Here is a 23546-nt window from a genome sequence, read left to right as displayed (position 1 = left end):
CCAAATTCTCTAAAGTTTTTTTTTTAGACAAACTTTAAAAATTGGAATGTGGGTGTGAGCACACTGCCTTAAGGGTTTATAAATTGACACGTGGATCACCTGTCAGGGAGCCAAGATTGGGATGCTGGTTTTAATTACACCGAATATTTCACTTTCTTATGCAGAGGCATAATCAATTATCTTATTTAAAGGCATTACGATAATGTGTGTGTAAAATGGAGCCATTCCCTGTATTGCATTAGATTCTGCTAATTATAGGAGAATGTTTGGAGCTAAAATGTCAGCTTGTCATCCGGATGGCTTGTAATTCAGGATTTGCATTCATGGACGGGAAGGGAGCGCTGACAAAAATTGCATTCAGCTCCAGCTCGTCTGGCCTCCGCCTCACCGGCTCCAGCGGCAAAAAGGGCACTGATCCCTGCTCTGCCCCTGCTCCCGCCTGCCACAGTGGGCCGCCATCCTCTTCAGGACCAGGGAGGCCAAGCCAGAAGGGCGGTAGGAGTGGCGCTGAGATCAGAGGGCAGCAAGCTGCACCCGCTACAAAAAAAATGGAAATTCTGGATCTCTCATTGAAAGCCTACCCACTCTCCTCTTTCGGTTTTTCCTAGTAACAGAGATTCCAAACGTGTTTTTAAAACAGAGATCAAGTTCTTAAGATATTTCGTTTTTGAACTGGTTTTATTATTTGTGGGGGCAGTGTGTTCCCGTGCGTGTGGGTATACACGCGTGTACATGCACTTACGTGTCCTCAGAGGTCAACTTTGGTGATCATTCCTTAGGAGCCATCTTATTTATTTATTCAATTAATGAAATTATCGTATAATTATGCTTCTTCCTTTCCTTTCCTCCGACCAAACCCTCCCATATTTCGCTCCCTGCTCTCTTTCAAATTCATACCGCATGTTTTGAGACAGGCTGTCTCACCGACCTATGTCTCACTGATTTGGCTTGGTTAGCGGCTAGAGAACCCCAGGGATCCTCCTGTCTCCTCCTCCGTTGCACTGTGATTGCTAGAGCACATCGAAATGCCCAGGGCGTCCGGTCCGAGAGTGCTGGGGATCCAACTCACGCCCTTATGTTACTCAGCTGGTAAGAATCTCCCAAGCCTGGGTTCCTAGGATGCATCTTAGAAATATCAACCAGATGAAATTCAATCCAACAGATACTATGAGTGCCTACTAAGTGCAGTATGTGGAGGATTTGATGTAGATACCGTGGGTGCATCGTGTGGGCTTTGGAACAGACCTCCTCCTGCACGTCTTCCAGAACCCACTGTGTGTGAAGTTCACTCTCCAGGCATTTCCTTCTTGTTCTGGAAAACAGGAACGTTTCAGTGTCTGTAAGAATGGGAGAGATGGTGCCTGGGAAGTGCCTGCAGGGAACTGGATAGCCATTAAGCGTCAACAAACCTTGCCCATCATCGTAATCATCACCATTGCCATTTACAGCAGGCCATCAGGGGACATGGGCAGAGAAATGAAAGCGGCATGCTGTCTTTCCAGGGGTACACTGACACCTCACCTTCATATCATAATTAGCTTTATAGCAAGCTATTTTGCCCTGATATAATTATCTTCCCAAAATTCTTATGACCCCCAAAGTGACAAGGCCCTTTCTAAGCAAGAAGGTGAGCAGGTTCCCCACTTTACAGACGAGCTCTCTGACGGGGAGGGGGGGAGCAGGAGTAGTATTCCTGTTGGTTGAAGAGGGATTGTATGCAACATACCCTGCCTCCTCGTTAAACTTGCCTATCTGTCCAATTCTCCTTAGTCACCAGCACAAACAGCCCCAACCTACCCTGAATATCCAGAGCAGGGCTGGTATGTATCAGGGGTCCTTTCCACACAGCAAAAGGACATAAGCAGCCAGCATTTGCTAATAAGCATCAAGGCCATGGTTAGGTGGGGTAGGTACTCTGGAAAAGCCATTAAGATTCAGCCTCCCTCTGCAAGTCCTGGGCCCTTCTCTCAGCATACTTCATTTATCTCATTTCTAGGCATCCTCACCTAGCCCTTCCTTCTCCCTGCTTGATGCCCAGAACCTAGATCAGTCTTCTTGTATCTCAAACTATCATCCATAATGGGGCTAGAGATACACTCAGTAACTACAGTGCTTTGCCTGCAAACACAAGGACTTGAGCTTGGTCCCCAGCACCTATGTGGAAAAAGCTGGGCATGGTGGCACACACTTGCTGAGTGGAAAGGGACAGGTAAATTCCTGGGATTCACTGGCCAGTTAGTCTAGCCTACTTGGCAAATTCTAGGTCAATGAGAGACTTTGTCTAAAACAACTGGTGGACTCACACACACACACACACACACACACACACACACACACACACACACACACACACCCTCCTGAGCAAAGCTTTGAATTTTCATGCACTGGCCCTACAAGCCTGACCACAGGACTCAGGGGCTTCACCGGTGCCTGCCATTTTCTCTGGCTGGAGATTGGAGCCTGACCTACTTGATCATGATCTACTGTCTACCAGAGTTCTCAACATGGCCAACCCAACTACAACCAACTCAAAACTTAGTTCCTGGGCTGGGGATATAATTCAACTATAGAGTAGTTGCTTGCCTAGCAAACACAGACCCTAAATTCCACCCCCAGAAAGAGAAACACAATTCCTAAGATAACAACCTCCCCCCCCCAATCCACCAAGACTGTTTACTTGCCCTCCTGTCCCCAGCAGTCACCAACATACTTGTTCAGTTGCTCTTAGATTTCCAAGAGACCTGAGACATTTCCAAGTCTGCAGCCCCCATGGAGACTGGCCATGCTCCTTCCCAGTGTCTGTCACACGTTGACATTGCTCTGCTGCGGTGACCTGGTGTCTGAGAGCAGAAGTGCTCCTGAAGCATTCCTTTCTCTGGGCCTTGAGCTCTTAATCTTATTTACGTTTGTTGTACTTCTTTGTTTTTCTTCTTCTTAAGGTATTATATGCCAAAATCAAGAAGATAAAAAGTCTTGAATTTTTCTCTTTTGTTCAAACCATTATATGCCAAAAAAAGAAAAAAAAAGAATAAATATTCAATGTTCATTATGGAAAACTTGAACTGCACAATAAAGTGGAAGATGAAGATGTGTGGGAAAGGCATGTCTTAATTCTAAACCCAGAGGGCCCTGCAGTTAAAATCCCTGCATTGAGAGCTATAGATGTGCTTATTACTGGGGGGGGGGAGGTATGGGTGTGTGTGTGTGTGTGTGTGTGTGCACACGTGTGCACGCACACACGGGCTGGGGGCGGGCAAATGACAACTATAGATGTAATTCCTCTGGTGCCAGTCACATTTTTTTGAGACAGGGTCTCTCACTGACCTCCCAGCCAGCTCCCAGATGTACCTGCCTCATCTCTCTAGGTGATGTTACAAGCCCAGATTTTTTATGTGGGTTCCAGGTATCAAACACAGTAGTTTATGCTTTCAAGGCAAGTGCTTCACCAACCAAGCCACCTCCACAGCCCTAATTTGAGCTTTTTGACGTTAGGTTAAATCATAGATTGTGATCTTAAATGACCTGAAGCTTTACACATGGGAAACTGTGGAATCTGTTGATTTATGGGGCCCACTTAATGGTCCACATCCCCTCCCATCCCCCACCCCCAACCCCCCCCCCTCCGTGAAGGATGTCCAACAGCCCAACCCTTTGTAGAGTGGATCTTTATGAAGCTACTCAAGGACAGCTACCTGATGTACACCATCCTGTGTCTCCAGACACCAGGCGTAGGCGCCTCTGCTCAGTGAGCCTCATAGCAGCAGCCCTGGCCAGGCCTCGTGTGTGTCCAGTGGCGCCTTCTCCCACCCAGAAGCCTCAAAGTCGGACTGGCTCGTCCTCACCTTCAGGCTTGTTCCACGCCATCTTGGCTGCGTTGTTTACTCCTTCATCCAAGCTGGCAACCTCCAAGTCATCTCTGACTCATCCTTCTCGCTGGTGGCAGCCATTCATCAAGCCCTGTTGTTTTGTCTCTGAAACATCTTGCACATCATCCCTCTCCTTTCCTTCCCCTCCTACCGCTGAATAACTTCACATCTCACCGTGGCAGCTGAATCCCTTCCTAATGACCTCATCTCCTTCCCAGACCTCTCATCGTGCTGACTTAGAGTATCCTAGGCACTCTCTCAGCCGTTCTTCATCGGTTCACCTCTCCAACTGAAAAGTCACCAACACTGGTGCTATATCCGAGACTCCCAGGCCCCAAGAAACGGAGCATTTCAGTGTCTATACTGAATAAGTAACAAAGGACCCTGAAAGCCAGTGATGTTCTGCTTCTCACAATCTGTAGGTTTACAGTCGTGGGGTTCTTCTGACAGCCTTTCCTGTGCTCACCTATATGTCTCTAATCTCTTGAGACTGGCTAGTCAGGATCACCTCACACACAGATGGGGTTTCATGTCGACAGAGGCACCTGGCTTCCCCTCCACCTGGGCTCTGACTTTCACAGGCCACACGGACATTCCGTCATGGTCTCAGTTCATGCTCCAAGGGGAATGGAAAGAAATTCTGCAAGACTTATTAAGTCCTATACTTACCTAATGACACTCATGCCATATTTGGTGGTCAAAGAAGCTACCAGCCATCCCACTATCAAAAGACAGGAAAATATACTTTGCCTCTCAACAGGAAGGGTGTCAATACCCTGTTCAAACTGGTGATAACTCCCGCAGGTCTGGCTTACAGACGGTCACCATGATAACAAGTTATCACACCAAGTTCACAGTCTTCTCCTCAACTTGAAAATTCAAGGATATGAACTAGGGCCTCCTGATTCCAGGAATCTCCCATATTCACACACCTGTTCTCCATCAAGAAGTTAACAGTGGACAGGTCACTATGAGGAGTCACTATGATAGCACTGGCCACCTGAGCTGTGCTGCCCTGGGTCCTGAATGCAAGTGGTTGTTGACTGACCACATGGTCCAAGCATCCTCTAGCAGCTCTGGCCGTGACAGCAGCCACCCACTCCACCTTCCCACTCACAGCATCCAGCTTGGCTCCTGCAAGCAGCATAATGCAGGACTCGAGAACTCCTCCAGGTCCCCAGACTCCATTAAGAGGCTGATTAAAATTTGATGCTCCCATTTAACACCTATTAGCAAACACAGTGTTCTCCTGCTAGGAGCGAGAACTTGGAAGCCTGGGTCTCCCCAGATCCCAGCAGCACCCTGCATGCCAGGGTGGCAATCATTATCTGGAAGAAAGATAAGCAGAAGCAGATAAGGTTAGAAGGGAGGGAAGCACGGGGTAGGGAATAACTTACAAAGAATCAGTTCTTCTTGAAACTTGAGACAGGAAAGAGCATTGTCCCCAGATGCAAAGTACCCCCACAGTCAACAATAAGATAACATCCAGTTAAGAAACTGGCATCAGAGAATTAGCCCTGTTGCCCTTCAGGGACTGAGGAGCCAACACCCTTCCTTCTTGACAGGAGAAGCATAAATATTCCACAACCATGAGAAGATGCAGCACAGGAATGAATATAGTTGAGAAATAGATGCTCCAAATGGAATGAATTGGATCTCTGTTCTCAAAGCCAAGGGTCTCTTCAAACACCCATAATGGGAAGAGGAGCCCAAAGGAAATTTGGCAATGCTTCATCTTTGCCTCCCAAAGCATAATGACTTAGGGGCAGACCAAGCTAAATATGGGGAAGGGGAAAGCAATAACCAGGCAAAAGTTGAGTACTTACTTGGTGCCAATGCCTGGCATGGGTAAGCGCCTCCCTGCCAGGTTCTGGCACACAGTAAGCAGAATCTCTACCCTCAGAGAGAATATAATTTTGTCAAAAGACACACCTGAGGATACATCATAGTGCAAGGCATTGTCAGGAGGAGCACAGAAACATGGACCAGGTCCCCAGCCTGGGAGAAGATACATGAAAAGCAACTTGAAGTTGCATGATCCTTGTTAACATTTTACCAAATACAGTCACTCTCCTGGTAAGAGAAACAATCCCAAGGACAGAATCCTCCAGTGGAGGGTGGGTCTGACCAATCACATCTGATCTTGAACCCCAGCATCTTCATCCTCAAACTGAAGACACCCAGAAAGCAGGATTGTTGTGGGGATTAAGTGATGCATTTAGGAATGTGTTTATAAATGGTTTATGACTGGTGATGCACCTATGAGTGGCCAGGGGCTTTCAGCCACAGCCTGGCAATTACAGACAAGACTTACAGGAAGATGATGCCTGTCTAAGTTACTTTTCCTGATGCTGTGATTCAAAAATAAAGTACCCAGCAGAAGCAAGTTAGGGGAGAAAAGGGTTTGCTTGGGCTCGTTGTTTGAGGTAACAACCCATCCTGATGGAGAAGGCACAGCAGCAGGCGTTTGAGGCAACCAGTCACATTTTATCCAAGGTCAAGAAGCAGGAAGCTGCTTCTACTCCTTTTCAGCTCATCCATCAGAAATCTGAAATCTTTCCCCCCATACCTGGAACAAATACATGCCTATTCCTCGGTGCCTGAATGTGCACCCTACCTTGCAGGAGCTTGCATGGTGTCCACACTATCCAGTCATCAGATTAGATCTATCTAGTAGAAAGTGAGGCCTGATTGGAACGGAAGGAATGCATTCCCCTGGATAGCTAGACATTTGCATCTCAGCCAAAGGACCACCGTGTCTCACCAGGAACAGGGTGGCAAAGATATTTTGTCAGGGATAGTTGTGATGTAGATTGAAGAAGAGGACTGGAGTCCAGTAGTGGCAAGGGCTCCCCTGCTCTCTGTGTGACCAGTGACAAGTGACACCAGTGGGCTACTTCTGAGCAGCGCAAAGAAGAGGTAGAACTCATTGCTAGAGAAGGGGCCCTGGAAGTCATGTCAAGGAGGTAGATTTTCTGGAATTGCAATCTTGTGTTCAAGAGACTAGAGTCACCCAGCCAGCCCCGAAGGCTTCCTCCCGAACAGGCAGGGGCCCTGTCCTCAGAAGAGAAGACCAAATGAAAAACAGCACCTCTGCTCTTGAAGACCATCTCAACATCTCAACCACCATCACCTCCCCAGCTCTCCTCTTCCCCTCCTCACCTTCTTTTCTATCCCTCCCTCCCTCTCTCTCTTTTGTGCTCACCTCTGAAGCCTGAAGCATAACCAGGGACCCATGAGAATGTCCTCTCAGGCTCTGGGCTTTTTCAGCTCAACCCCAGCAGGCTACCCAGGTGAAAGAGAATGCTTAACTCAAGATCAAAGATGCTCTCTGTCACCTACCAACTGTGCAGCCTGAGGCAAACTGCTCACCCTTTCTGACCTTAGATTTTTCTTCTGTGAGGGCCATAAGCTCCTTTTGTAGAGTGGCAGTGGGATAAAACAAAGCAATGTGTATAAAACTCCTGTCCCAGTGCCTGGGTCATAGAGTGTTCTCAATAAGTGGTCCTTTCTGTTCATTCTTTCCGCAATCACTGCCAATCACAAAGTGTGACATCACAAGGTATGATGGTCCATAAATGGTACTCCAGTAGGCATCTGTGGCCTGAGTGATGGCCTCCCTTCTTCTCCGTCCTCATCATCTTGCTCCATCCCCACTCTCTTGCCTCAATTTAGCCTCCCACCAACTAGTCCTGCATCTGTTGGGACAGTTCCTCCTTCTGCAGTGATCAGGTGATGCTTCCTGAATGTCAAGAAACAACCACTAGAGCCATGTGGCCCTTGGGATGTGTGAGGGTTCCCCACTCCACCTGCTTCTCTCTAGATGCGCAGTTCACAGTCGTGCACCTAAGCCACAGACTGCAAGCCTTCTGCTTAGAAGACTGGCCTCTGTCCTGCCCCCAGGACCTGGTCCGGGTAATACCTTAACGGACTTACAGACCATGCCACCCTCCTTTACAAAGCCTTCCCTCATACACAAATGAACACTTGTTTCTTTCTCTGTATGGATCTAAAATTTATGGATATTGAACAAATGTTTTGCCAATAATCTGCAAAGGAAGGATGATTTGGGTACTATTTTGGTTTGGGTTGGAGTTTTATTGTTGATGATTGTAATGACAGGTGTTTGTTTGTTTGTTTTGTCTTGTTGTTTTCTATGCTGGGCTTCAAAGGCTTCAAGCATGCTATGCAAGCACTCTCCCACTAAGTTATACATCTGTCCCTGGTTTTAACATTTTTAAGAGTTTGAAAATAATAATAATGAGGAGAATAACAACAGCCTAATATGATACTCATGCCTATGACCCCAGAATTCAGGAGACTGAAGCAGAAGAATCAGTATGGGTCCAGGGCCAGCTTGGTCTACACAGTGAATTCCAAAACAGCCTGGTTGCAGAATAAGATCTGTCTCAAATAATCCACAAAGCATCTGTAGTTCTATCCAAGCATGGCTGCACATACTTCCATAGTTATTGTCCATGGCTACTTGGACATGGCTTGGGAGGTCTCAACACTAACTCTTTGGTCCTTGGCATAATAGAAAGCTTGCCATCCCTGCTCTATGCTATACTTTTTGCTGTCTGCTGGGAAACTCTTCTACAATGGTCCCTGCTTCTGTAGACAAGGATCAGGTAATCCCCATTTTCCTTTGCCCCTCCAGCCCTATTGGTGTTATTCTCCTAAGGACCCTTCCCAAAGCAAAGCACAAAGACAGACTGCAGCCTAGAGGACTAAGATGACTTACTTAATAGGCTGCAGCTAGAAATGGGCAGAATCAAGTGTCAAGTCCAGAAGTTCCCCCCTGAAGCTTGAAACTCTCCCTTCACACTGTCTCATGTTGTCTGCACATGGTACCCAGAGAAGACCTTAGCTCTGGGGAGCTGGGATGCCTTCAATGATGGAACCCTGAGACCAGAGATAACTCCCCAGGGATGTTTGTTACATGGGTTTATGAGCAGCATTTGTCTAATAAAGTAATTTCTGAACACCTCACATCCTCTAATTACTTGTCAAAATAATGGAAGGCGTCTCCCCACGTGCTCGTTTTTCCCTGTGCTGGCACAGTTCGGAATCTCTTGGGCCTGAGAGGCGGAGATAAATATAGCTGTTCTTTACTTACCAGTTGGGTTGCCTGAATGCACAACAATATACATTGTCACCTGACATACGTCAAACCTGCACACATTCTCACAGAAGCAACTCTGCTCGCATCACAGACATTTCCCAGCCCTAACCTGGGAAGGAGCACAGATTTGTCTAATATGGTCCCAATTTGCCGGAGCTTGGACCATTTGGGGATTGCTGGGAGACAGGCTTGGGTTATGTCAAAAGGCATTTTTTTCTAATGAGGATGTTCTTAATGATGCTCTGTCCAGGACATTGTTTCACTAGGTCAGGACAAAGTGGCCTCTGGTACTCTCACAGGGTACAAATCTAAGACATTCTGTACCCCAGTAGCTCAGATTGGAAATGCAGAAGAGCTAAGTGTGGCTGAGGGTGTGGAAGCAAAGCAGATCTCTTATACAATATCTTTACAGATGTCCTTACATTAAACCATGGCTTTCCTCCGTCTGTCTCTCAAGAGATCAGTAGCAGAACCGTGAGGTGATGACAAACACAGTCTCCATCCTTCAATCGAGGCCTACATGCCCCTGCTACCTCAGCCTCCTCAGTTTGTTCTGTGTCTTCTATGACTCCCTAACACCCAGAACCTCCTCTCAACCTTACTCAGAGCCTTCATTTCTTATGCTGCAGTCTTGAATTCCCAGATAAAATCTTCCAACATGAGCATCTATCTATGTATTCTCTTTCCATTGCGTATGTGCATAGAACTACCCCAAATTTTCCTGAAAACAACTGCATTTTCCAGACCAACAGAAAAATAGCCCCTCTCCTAGGCAAATTCTCTTACAGGTCATAGCCTTGTTCACCAGGTTCTTCTCTTTGAATTGTCCAAGCAGATACATAACACAAACACCTAGGCGAATGAAATCCCACCAATTCATACTAGGTTGTATAGGCTTTATTACTGGAATGCTGGGTCTCCCCTATTCTGAAGGTGTTCTGGGTATCCCCAGGACTTATGTGTGGTCTCAGCACTACCCCCTGAACTCACTCTACTTAGGTGCAATACACCAGCATTTATCAAACCTGAAGTTTGACTATAACAGACTTTGTGCAATCAATGATAATGCTACTTGAAACAAATAGGGAAATCAGGTCTACTCACTGAAGACATCTCCCATGACAGTTTCTTGATTCCCAACACTTCTTATAGCCACATGGCTCTACCTGGGGTGCCCCTATGCAATGGCTTTTCTCTTGCTGGTCACTTCAGGAGATGCCTCATCTCTTACATTTTTTTCTCCATTTTCTTCTACCCCTGACCAAGCTTAATTTCTGGCAGCACCTTGGCAAGACTAGAAATCAAAGTTGAATATAGAAAGATCTCAACGTGGGCTGAAATTGTATCTCTGCTGAGAGGTAGTTATGCAATCTGGTGCACACCAAACCTCTTTTGGGTGCAATATCTTCGTTTGGAATATAAGGATAGTAACATCTACCTCTAGTAGACAACTGTCATTTTTGCTGACTCAGTAACAAATCTCCCATCCTCTAGTGTCAACGCCATGATTTTCCTCTAAGTAACCCACATCATTCTTGCATGTTGAAATGGGGATTATCAGTTACTTTCTTCAACTCTGTGGTCAAAACAAGAAGCCACCTAATGGAGGAGATGCACACCTCCTCCACTTTTGTGTCTGCTTTTATTTATGTACTCATTTAATGTTTTGCATCCATTGAGTCCACATATTCTGGGATGTGTGGCCTTCCACTGGGAGTGTGGCCAACTTACCAGGGACGATACTCAGAGAAAACCCATTCTCCCTCTTCTAGAAGCTATCAGTTGCTACTAGTTCCTTTGGTGAGCAGTGAGACTTTGAGCCCATCTCTGTTTTCCATTTCAGGATTTGAACTGGACTGATCTTGCATGGGTCTTACACGTGCCGTCACAACTGCTCTGAGTTCATATGTGTGGATGCCTTGCTATACTCAGAAGACACTGTGTCCCATAGACATCCAACACCTCTGATCCTTACCCTCTTTCTGCCCCCTCTTCTGCTATGATTCCCTGAGCCTCAGAGGGGAGGGTCTGATATCAGTGGCCCAATTGGGGCTGAGCTCTTCTGATGAGGGTTAAGAGAAACATAAATCCATGGGAATAACAGTAAGTTACTAGGGAATGTCACCTGTCTAAATCACAGGTTCTTGACCCAATAATGGTGTGCCAGGCTGTGTGTATCATCTTGTGGAGCAGGGCTAGAATTCAATCCGAAAGTGGTTGAATTTCTTTCTTTAGGAATTAATACAAAAGTAGAATTCAAGTCTAAGGCTGCTGATAGCCATCTCTGCCACCTCATGCCTGTTTGAGAAAGAAGCCAACTCAGAGTAAAAGAGAAGTGAAAACCTGAGAGGTTCTTGAGGACATCAGTTGAGGGCCTGGGTCTAGCCAGTCTGAAGCTCATGAGTGATGTCCAGTGATGAAACCCAGTAAATTCCCTCTTCGGTTTCAACTAGTTTGAGTTGAATTTATTTCAGTGGTAACTAAAGGGACTGACTAACACACTACCTCAGGGAAATTTTCAGAATCAAATGAAACAGCATATACAATCACCTAGCAGACGGCTGGCACATAATAGGAACTCATTAAATATTAGTCACCTTGCCAACAAGAGGAAACGGGAAAATGCTAGTGGACACAAGACCGAGAACACAAGAAAGACGCATAATCAACTGAGCAAGAGCCTCGAGAAGCTGGGAAGGGAAGGGATCAAAACACAGGGGAAGGCTTGGTCTGAACTGGGAAAGGGACTTGCCTCCTTGAGGTACATGTGAAGAAGCCATGGAAATTAATTAAGACGAAGAGGGCATTGGGAGGCTGGAAGGGGTCAGGTAGGGCAGCTGAGAGTCCTCTAGGCTAGAGTTGGGGTCTTCTGCAGAGTGGGGAGCATGAGTAGGCTTGGAGGGTTAAGGAAAGTCAGGATTGGCTCATCAGCCACAGCCGCTAAAAGGAAAGAAATGGGAAATAGGCACAGAACAAAGGGTCCACCCACGGCTATGGGGACTCCAGTTGAAAACTCCATGCCTTTCTGTTTTCCTCTATGCTTCTTCGGCCATGATTCTTTACTACCATTCAAGGTCTTTTTTAAAAGGCACCCACTGTATCTGGCTCCCCAGGCAACTGGTTCGAAGACCCAAGCTCAGGCATCTTCACTCACAAAACACACAGCCCTCATCTGGGAAGGAAGTGCTACATAGTACATCCCACCTCTAAGCCTCTCCTGCTTTTGCTATGGAAGGAGAAGTTGGTTCCAAGCACAAGTCGTTCTTCCACGGAAGCTCTGTCTAGGATCCTGGGGTTTACTTTGCCTCCAACATTTCCTTTGTTCTAAGGTTAACTTTTTCACTACCCTAGAATTCTGCTTGGGGTCAGCCAAGTGGTCTCAAGCAGCACCAAGACCAGGGTCTAAGCAGATCGTTCTCAGTGCCCCCTTTGGATTGCTCCTTCTTTTCTGTAAGTTAGAGGTCAGCAAACCTTATTCTACAAAGGGCTATACAGTAAATATTCTAAACTTTCTGAACACGACGTCTAAAATAGTAGACGCAGTTAAATTGGCAAACTCTGAAGTTGTAGAACAAAAGCAGCCAGACACAGCATGTGAAAAAAAAAGAGCTTGGCTAAGTTCCAATAAAACTTAATTTACTGGGCAGCTGGGCAGTGGTGGTGCATACCTTTAATCCCAGCACTCGGGAAGCAGAGGCAGGCGGATCTCTGTGAGTTCGAGGCCAGCTTGCTCTACAGAGTGAGTACCAGGACAGGCTAAAAAGCAATAAAGAGAAACCCTGTCTCAAAATCCCCCCCAAAAAACTTAATTTCTGGGCATTGAAATCTGAATTTCATACAGTTTTGACGTATCATAAATATTATTATTCTTTAGTATCTTCATCAGAACATTGAAAGTTGTAAAAGACCAAAAACTCAATTCATAGGTCACACAAGAGACAGTGAAACAGATTTGGCCCGTGAGCTGTAATTTGCCAGCCCTTGTCCTAAGCCACAGCTGAAGTGGCTGTCATTCATCACAATCCTTCTCCATTCTGGCTCCTTATTTAATCGCCACTGAAGTCTCAGTAGGTTTGTAGGATTATCCTTGTTTTCAGAACATAAAGAAGTTTCCTTTCAAGGAGTTTCAGTGACTTGCAGTGGACTCTACAGCCCATAAGTAGGCTTCTGGGGTCCCATGTCCCTCTGCTCCATGTCACTGCTCCCAGCCTCTCCACATCTTCCCAAGCATCTTCCCTGAAGGACCTCCTCCTTGTCAGATCTGTATTTATTCCTAAACTTGGATTGGTTCCCTTCCAAGGGACAAACTGCCTACCCGAGAATGGGAATGTCCCCGTGGCGCTCCATATACTACTTAACACGGTGGCCAGCCCATCTTAGCCACTCAAGAGAAAAACATGCAGAGTGTTTGTAGGTTTCCTGTCAGTTCAATACTTCAAGCCTCAAAGGGTCTTCAGTGCTTCAATCCACAAACCCTAGCTTGTTTTTCTGGAAATTTCTATCTCTCTCTAAAGTAACCACTGACTCAATGCTGCCTCTTCTTTATATCTTCTTCCTCCATACCCTTCCCAGTAATTCATCCAGTCAGACACACAAGCTCCCAGTATCTACTCCCAGTAATCCAACCAGTCCAACACCCTTGCTTCCAGTCTATTATCTCCCTTTTACAATTCTGCAAGGAGAGGCAACTATCCCTGTTTCATGAAGCCCCTCAGGATCAGGTTCTGATCCCCCTAACCCATTTCCTTTTCCCACTCTCTCTCACACTCAACCTCCTACCCCAGCCTCACCAAGCCCATTGATGTTCCGTGAACAGCCAAAGCACATCCCCAACCCGGGGCTCCACCCTTTCCTTCCCTCCCTCACTCAACTATCTGCTTCATTCCTTCCCTTCTGGAGCTTCATGGCCAAGTTCCCTTACTAAGAAAACTCCCTGAGCGACCCTAACCATCATTTTCTTCCCTGCTCTTCCATTTCAACTTTACTTTATTCTTTCTTCCCAGGTCCTACTTTCAAGCATACACCATTTACACATCTGTCTGTATGCTTCATCTGTGCCTACTGATGCTGGTGAGAGCTCAGCTAGGACAAGGACTCGGTCTGATCAGCTCAGAGATGGATCCTCATCCCCTAGAAAAGGGTCCACACAGCCGTTTTGATTGAGTTAAGAAGACCCAGACCCCAAGGAACTTTAGGCAAACTATTTCTTTAAGTGTCCTGTCCCTAACATATCTTCTCCTTGTACCCCAGAAGGCCTCTCTTCCTGACCCTAGAGGAGAGTTATTGGAAACTCCCAAATATGTTACACGAAGCATCTGTCTTCTTCCCTCCCCATCCTCCTCTGCTCCGCACAGCATCTCCAGAGCCTGCTGGCACTTGAGCTGCTTTGGAGGCCTTGTAAACTTTCTTTAACTTGGGAAGCCCAGAGTCCTGCTAGAAACCAATAGTACAATTACAGGGCTTTTAAACTGCCAGGTTCCTTTGCTCTCATTCTCCCTGGGGGCCCCTCCAAAGGAAGATTGTGTTAGGCCAAGGAGGGAGGAGGTGAGAGGACTCTCCCACTAGAGAGGATGCTGTTTCCAGACAGTGCAGCAGCCGCTTGCAAGGAGTGACTGGAGTGCTAATCTAGGCTCTCATGGTAATAGGGTGGGTTTATTTATTTTCTTAAAGGTTTTTTTTTTCAGTTTAAATTTAGATTAGAAACATGGTTGCTTCACAAGTCAGTTCCAGGTCCCTCTCCCTTTCTTTCCCCTCCTCCCGTGCCCTCCCCCCAACTCCCCCATTATCCCCTCATTTCCCCAGGGAGGGTGAGGCCCTCCGTGGGGGTGTCCATAGACTGTCATTTCATCCAGGGCAGGGCCTAGACCCTCCCCCCAAGAGTTCAGGGTTAAAATTCATCTCGCTTTGTTGGATGGGAGTCCAAAGTCCATGTGTATACTCGGGATGACTACTGATTTACTGCCCAAGGCTCAATAGATTACCTAGGCCTCCTCACTGACACCCCCATTCAGGGGGTCTTGATCAGTCCCATGTTGGATACCCAGGCATCAGCCTGGGATTCAAGAGTTAACCCTTGTCAGGTCAGCTGTTTCTGGGGGTTAAACCAGCCCAGTCTTAATCCCTTTGCTCATCAGTCCTCCCTCTCTGTTACTGGATTTCTTGAGTTCAGCTCAGTACTTAGCTGTAGGAGTCTGCCTCTTCTTCCATCAGCCACTGAATGAAGTTTCTGTTTCCCAGACTCTCTGGCCATGGGATTGTAGGCTGGCACTCCCCAGATCTATGTCTAAAAACCATATATGAGAGAGTACATGCCATGTTTGTCTTTTGGTGACTGGGTTACCTCACTCAGGATGGTTTCTTCTAGTGCCATCCATTTACCTGCAAATCTCAGGATTCCATTGTTTTTTTCTGCTGAATAGTACTCCATTGTGTAAATGTACCACATTTTCTCTATCCACTCTTCGGTTGAGGGGCATCTAGGTTGCTTCCAAGTTCTGGCTATTACAAATAATGCTGCTATGAACATAGTGGAACAGACATCCTTGTTGTATGAATGGGCATCTTTTGGCTATATGCCTAAGAGTGGAGTTGCTGGGTCTTATGGTAGGTTTATTCCCATTTTTCTGAGGAATCTCCATACTGATTTCCAAAGTGGCTGAACCAGTTGGCACTCCCACCAGCAATGGAGGAGTGTCCCCCTTTCACCACATCCTCTCCAGCATAAATTGTCGTTGGTGTTTTTTATTTTAGCCATTCTGATAGGAGTGAGATGGTATCTCAGAGTTGTTTTGATTTGCATTTTCCAGATAGCTAAGGATGTTGAGCACTTTCTCAAGTGCCTCTCAGCCATTTTAGACTCCTCTATTGAAAATTCTCTATTTAGTTCTGCAGCCCACTTTTTAATTGGATTCTTTGGTGTTTTTGGAGACTTGCTTCTTGAGTTCTTTGTAAATTTTGGAGATCAACCCTCTGTCAGATGTGGGGTTAGTGAATTTTTTTCCCATTCTGTGGGCTGCCTTTTTGTCTTGCTGACTGTGTCCTTTGCCTTACAGACGCTTCTCAGTTTCAGGAGGTCCCATTTATTAATTGTTGATCTCACTGTCTGTGCTACTGGTGTTATGTTCAGGAAGCTGTCTCCTGTACCAATTCGTTCAAGGGTACCACCCACTTTCTCTTCTAAGAGGTTCAGTGTGGCTGGATTTATGTTGAGGTCTTTGATCCATTTGGATCAAGCATGGATCGATCCATAGTCTTCTACATGCCAGCCTCCAGTTATGCCAGCACCATTTGTTGAAGATGCTTTCTTTATTCCATTGCATATTTTTAGCTTCTTTGTCAAAGATCAGATGTTCATACGTGTGTGGGTTAATATCAGGGTTTTCAATTCGATTCCATTGGTCTACCTGTCTGTTTTTGTGCCAATACCAAGCTGTTTTCAGGACTATAGCTCTATAATAGAGCTTGAAGTCAGGGATGGTGATGCCTCCAGATGTTGCCTTGTTGAACAGGGTTGTTTCGGCTATCCTGGGTCTTTTGTTTTTCCATACAAAATTGATTATTTTTCTTTCAAGGTCTGTTAAGAATTGTGCTGGGATTTTAATGGGGATTGCATTGAATCTGTACATTGCTTTTGGCAGGATTGCCATTTTTACTACATTGATCCTACAATAGGGTGGGTTTATACTTCAAGTCAGAACCTTAAACTGATTGGTGTGGTTGGAGGGCTCTGCCGGACCAGGAAGAGTTGAATACAAGGCATGGAGGCTCTGGGCTCAGAGCTAAGTCCGTTTCCTTAGCAGAGAAGCCTGAAGTTGGCCCTACCTGATCCTCCGGCTACATCCTCAAGGATGCCACCTGGGACCCAGAACACATGTCTGTCCATTAGGCACCTGTTGTGTCACAAAGACTTTATTGGTTTGTGTGTCTGTAGCTTCTTGGGGATCAGTGACTGCTTTTCAGATCTCTGGAGTGGGAATTTAATCAATATTTACTGGATAAAGAAACTGCAGAGAGGTGAGATGCCGGCAATTCATAGAATAAGGATTCCCAACAAGCCAACCTTGTATGAAGTGATACGAGGAAAATCAGCTAGGGGAGAGCTCACCTATCTTAGGTCAAAGCTACCAATCATACAGAACCACAAGGCCAAATGTCAACAGTGAACTGTTCCAATCTCTGTTTGCCCCCTTAGAATGGACACGTTTTTCACCAAGAAAAGTTTAGCCACCTGGAAGCAGAGATGAGCAGCTGATCTTCTCTGAAAGTAGACAGTACCAAAGCTGGAAAGGACTTCATGGCTCTTCTGATGTAACCTCAAAAGTCACAAACAGAAGGCGTTGATCTCCAGACCTCTGTGGGACAGTATCTTTCACACTCTCGCAGGATTGCTGGAAGCAGAACACACTGTGATCCTTGCGGTGTGAGACACTATTCCCGGGAAGACATTAACAAGTGTCTATTTACAGATAAGGTAATGATGACAGATCAAAGTATAGACACCACCCAAGTCCAACTTGGTGAACTGCTGAGTTTTATTGGGGTTACTTACAAGACTATAGACGAGGGGTCACTTACAGTAGCACAAAGACTCCAAGACAGCTGAACCACCAAGTCCACCATAGCATGGGGGCAGCTCACAAAGCTGGAAGCCCAGACAGCCTAAAGGCAGCTCAACAGATGAGAGAGCACCCTTCTGGAGAGTGTTCTTCCACCAGCTCAGAAGCTCGCAGCTTCTTGCAGGCTGCTGGGCTAGCTTGAGAGTGAATCTCAGCAGTATTTACTGTTTATACATTCTCAGGAAGGGAGGGGCCTAGTGAATCTAGTCAGTTTCAGGAACTTCCTGAAGCTGTTTTGAGTTGTTTACGCCTCATCTTAGGGAAATTCCCTGCAGCATCTCACCTCCTCTTAGAACATCCTGTTGTTTGACCATCCTGTAAATATCCTGCCATACGAAGTTTCCCTCCAAGATGGAATATTTAAAGGAACTGCTGCACAATACCTGAGGAAAGAGATCCTTCATCCCTCAGGGCTCTCCTTCATCTTCAGAGGGATCCCACCCTCCCTCTCCAGGTACCAGCATGACTCCTAGGGAATGAGAGGCTGCATGGAAGTTCTTTCTGTGTTCCCCTAACTGGAAAAGTGACATCCTTTTAAGGATGGCTCAGAGCCCCTCCACAACTGCCATACTCTGAGATGACTGAGCAACCCAACTCACACACACACACACACACACACACACACACACACTTGCAATGCATGCCCCCTCCCTCCAGGATGGGCACTACTGAAACCCTCAGGGAATACTCACACCCATCCAATGCACTGACTGTGACTCCAGATAAAGAAACCTAATCTTAAACTACCCCCAGGCCATCTGCCTAGTAGTTGAATATCCAGAGTCCAAAGCTTCTGACCCAAAATTGGTATGCTCAGCTTCCCCGTGGCTAGAGGTATGGTGGCTGTCTTGCCTGCAGAGGATGGCTATGGACTAGATACTGCCCTCCATGGAATTTGCTAGTAGCCCAGAGATGGACAAAGGAGGAGGAGGGTGGACTGAGACTCTAATCTCAATAGATGGTGTCTTAATCACCCCTCTGCGAAGCCAAGAGGAAGATTTTGCTGATATGATGCTTCTCCCCACATCCGGCTAGGAACCCAGAGGAACAAAGAGCGCTCACCAACCTAAAGTGCTGTATGAAAGCTCATTAATAGATCTCCTGGCAAGGGCACAGTGTGTACCATTCATAAATCTGAGACCTGTGGGGGAAGGAGGTCTGGAACAGCCTATGGAGAGACTTGAAGGGGATTCTGAGGCTGCCTAGTCTCTGGACACTCTTGGAGTTCCTCTGCAAGCTTGGGGACATGGGCACCTGCACCACTCAGAATGAGGGACTGTTACCAGTCTGGAGTCATGGAGTCTCAAACCCTGAGATGGACCTGTCTTCTCACTTGAATGATGGTCTTGCAATTCCATTTTCTTGGGCTGTCCCATAAAGTGTAAACAGGAAACTCAGCCTCCCTGTTAGAAGGCCAAGGAGGTAACACATGTAGAATAACTATTGAGAGCCACTTGCCCTCAATGGTCTACTCCAGTGGGTCCCTCAATAACTTGATAAATCCTATCATGGTCATCATTTGCAGAGGTGAAACACTTAGCTTCATGAAACTAAAATCATTTAGCACACAGATCTAGTAAACCCAGGCTGGACTGTTCCACACCTTCTAGAACACGGCAGGACACAATTAAATTTTTTACAAGTAGAGGTACAATTCAAACTCAGGCTGCCAGGCTTCCTGAGCCTCTATGCCATTTCACAACTTCTCCCTCCACACTAGTTCTTCTCAACAGAGGTCATTTTGCTTGCCAGAAGACAGTTGACATTATCATTTGTCACAACTGGAGAAGAAGGGGTGCTGCTGTCATCCAGTGAACCGAGGCGGGCATCCTGCTAACCATCCCACAATACACAGGGTGAACCTACAACACAGTATTATCTGGCTAACACGCCAATGGGACTGAAGTCAGAAAACTGTGACCCTGAGTCACCAAAGACTGAATTGACTCGTGTTCTCATCTCTTTTGAGGTCTCAGGTTAAGGTAAGCCAGGGCTCAGGTCAACAATCTCCTGACTGTTGTGTAGAACATTGGTATACATGACCGTTCTCTTGTAAACAATAGGAGGGCTGGTAGTCACACAACTTTATGAGGCAAGAGAGTCAACAAGGTACAGAGTCAACAAGACTTCTGTATCACTGTGTCAAAATACCTGAGACATTCACCTGACAAGAAGGAAAGGATCGTCTGATCCATGCATTCAGAGGTTTCAATCCACAGTTGCTTGGTTCACTTGCTCTGGGCCTGTGGCAGCACAGATCATCAGGGCAGAGAAGGCTGCTCACCTACTGGCAGCCAGTAAGCAGAGACAGAGAGAAAAGGACTGGGATGTCAATCGCCCTTTCCAGGGTACATCCCTATGGACCTAACTCCTCTCTAGTAGGCTCAACCTCTTAAAGGCATGGCAGGGCACATCTTTAATCCTAGCATTTAGGAGGCACAGATAGGTGGATCTCTGTGAGTTCAAAGTCAGCCTGGTCTAAAGAGCGAGTTCCAGGACAGCCAAGGCTACACAGAGAAACCCTGTCTTGAAAAACCAAACACAAACAAACAAACAAGACTCCACTATCTCCTAATAGTGCCACAAAGCTTTCACCTGTGGCTTTGGGGTATGTTTAGGATCTAAACCATACTTGTAGTGATCAGTTTTAGATGTTACCATGAAGAATTTTCTAGATGTGATTAAATCTATAATAAGCTCGTTTTGAATAAAGAATACCAGGGTTGGCTGGACTCAGTGGGTCCAAAGGTCTTAAGAGTAGAGTTGAAGTCTCCCTGCAAAGGTGGGGGATCCCACGTGCAGACAGCACTTTCACTCCAAGCTGAGACTGCACCCTGCCCTTGGGACTTCAGCCTTGCCTTGCCAGCCCCCACAACCATGAAGCCAGGTCCTATCATCTCTTCATAGGTGAAATCTCTGTCCTGCCTGTCTCGTTAACCCTTCCTGCTACAGTTAAGCCACTACCTCCAAGAGGAAAAGAAAGCTTTGTGACAATTCCCAAAGTGAGTTGTCCAGTGGAGTCTTGAATTTGAAGAGCATCCCATGGGATGGTAGTCCAAAAGCCTCTTTCTGGCAAGGCTAACATAACTAGGCAGTTCAGCCCCAGAGTCTTCAGTCCGACTTCTAGGGATGGTATGGAGAGCATGCCCACATGCTCCCACTATGGGCAGAGGGTCCTCACTACATGCCACCCCTTTCACCTCACCCCTGCCAGCTACCAATCTCCACTACACATGCTCTCCACTTGTATCCACCCTTGGGGCGGATCCAACACACCGTGACTGGGGCTTCTTAGTTCTAGACCTTTGCTCTCAGTAGGCAGAGATAATAACTCCTGGGTGTGCAGACAAAACGGCACAGTTTATGCAGAGCACCTGGCACACAGTGGGTGTTCACCCCCCATGCCAAGACCCTCCCTTCTGACGACAAGCTGTGCTAAAACAGGCCTCCAACTATATAAGGAATAAGCAGAGTTTAAAACCACTCAATATGGGCAACAGTTGCCAAATGATGCTACGGAGCTCTCCTAGGCCCAAGGCCCACCCTAAATTTAACAAGCCTGTGTTTACAAACCCAAATCCATGCATCTCCTAGGCTCCCACACATATCCCAGCTGTCCGCCTCAAGAATTCTGCGTGGAGAGTCTCTGGCAGAGTCCCCACCAGCTGGTGCCTCTCAGAGTGTTCCTGACAGTTGGCCTGAGACCTTGGGCACACTGTTCACATGTGTGAGAGGGAATCAGGAGAGCCTTCTCCTACCTGAAGACCACCAGGACTCTGAGTTGGAGGACTCTGACCAGGACTGAGGCTAAGGCACACCACGCAGAAGACTCTAGAAGCTAAGACACGCCTCTGTGGAGCCTGGCTTTTTCTGTCTCTCTACCCTTTACTCATTGTCTGTGTGCACCAGGCTCACACGCACACAACATCACACCTTCCTACAACTCAACTGTCCTGCCCAATGGCACTGAGCACAGCCCAGACACCAGAAAGGCACAGACGCCTCTAGATGGGACAGAGAACAAGCTGATGCTCTGCACCACGTGCAGCTTGCAACACAGCCTGCTCTCGGACCTTACTTCCCCTTCCTTCTGGGCTGTTTCTTCAAGGGAGGGACATCTGAATCAGCAGACAGCTTGTTAATTACAGACTGCTGGTCCCACCCACCCACCCCTCCCCAGAGATGCTGATTAGGCAAAGCTGGAGCAAGGCCCAGGGGAACTGGCATATCTAAGGAGTCCCCAGGTGAAGCTGATGTCACCAGACCAGGGGCTGCACTCAAGTTAAGTGGGCAGAAGGGGGCGTTGCTTTTCGGGTTGCTTAAGTCAAACCCACTGACTCCAAGCAATAAGCAATCCTTAATCAGGGACTCTCTCTCTCTATCTCTCCATCTGTCTGTCTCTCTGTCTGTCTCTCTGTCTGTCTCTCTCTGTCTCTCTGTCTCTCTGTCTCTCTCTCTCTCTCTCTGTCTGTGTGTGTGTGTGTGTGTGTGTGTTGGGGGTGGGGCAGATGCTGATAGTGGTGAGCCCCAAGAAACAGGAAGCCAGGCTGACAGCTGCAGGAAGTGACAGTTGACAGCCTGAGAGCACAGAAAGAGACAGCAAACTATAAAAAGCAGACATAAGAGCTCAAGAAGCAAAACGGGCCGAAGCCATCTCTGTGGAATACGGTTACTATATTCTCCCAGATGCATCCTGAGGAAACACAGTCTCCGAGCTCTGTGTAGTCATGAGATTCCAGGAGAAGATCCTATCATGTGAAGGAAGCTATGCTTAGGCTGTTTCCAAGGGCAGGGAAACATAAAATTAATATTCTAAAATTTGACATCTAATTCATTGGCAATAAAAATCATCAGGGGGTTTGATGGGTTATAAACTTGGCAATATGGAAAACTTTTCTCCATAGACAATTTCATTTGTCCATTTTCCTGGGTTCTTCCTGTGTGTGTGTGTGTGTGCGTACATGCGTGCGTGCGTGCGTGTGTGTGTGTGCTTGCGTGCGTGCGTGCGTGTGTGTGTGTGTGCGCACGCGCATGCACCTGTACATCTGTATACCCCTGCATCTATACACATCTGTACACAGGTGTGTATTTGATATAGACGCATTCAGTAGTGTTGGGGATGCCGTGAGTAATAGAGGCCATGCTTAGCAAGCACCAGGCCCTGGGTTCAATTCCCAGCATCAAATTACTGAATCTATTAATGTAATCAATATGGTCCAGCACTGCCCATACGGCGGCCTCTTCATCATCGTTTCTTCCTTGACCCTGTAGACAAGGCTGGGTTCCCATCTGAAGCTCCCATTTGCATCGCTAACTCTGTGTTTCTCACCACACTGTGATGGAATAAAGTCATAATTGCCTCTTCCCAAGTGTTTCCGTTCCTAGTAGGACAGAACATAGCCTAAACCTTGCAGCTTTTCTGTCCTCACCCCTACACACACACACACACACACACACACACACACACACACACACACTCCTTTATGAAGAAAATATAGGTCAAGGAGTTTGCGTACACGCCTGGAGGCAGCCCCACTTTCTGGAAGCAGCTTTAACTGTGCTTATTTCTACTAGCAAGGGAGCGCGGCAGTCCTCCGCAGAGAGCGCTGTCTCTCGCAGTTCCTGGTTTTAATCAGAACTACATATTCTGGGTGAGGTGGCGATGAGGAAGGGGCTGCAAACGCAATTAGATCACCCCCTGTCTAAGTCCCCACCCCATGGCTGTTCCTAAAGAAGACAGCTCCTATCCATCTGCCCCTTTTCACATCCCCCAACATGCACCCCATCCCAACCCCCTCCTTCCATACTAAACACCCTGAGAAAGCCCCTGTTCATGGGACAGAGCCCTGTGCTCTCCGTCCAGCAGACAGAAATAAGAGAAAACCATGTTTTCCATAAACCATAACACACCCACCTGTAAAGTAAGAGCATTTACGGGCA

This window comes from Mesocricetus auratus, unplaced genomic scaffold, assembly GCF_017639785.1.
Source record: "Mesocricetus auratus isolate SY011 unplaced genomic scaffold, BCM_Maur_2.0 Super-Scaffold_4256, whole genome shotgun sequence".
Classification (NCBI taxonomy): Eukaryota; Metazoa; Chordata; class Mammalia; order Rodentia; family Cricetidae; genus Mesocricetus; species Mesocricetus auratus.
This window is presented reverse-complemented; position numbering follows the sequence as displayed.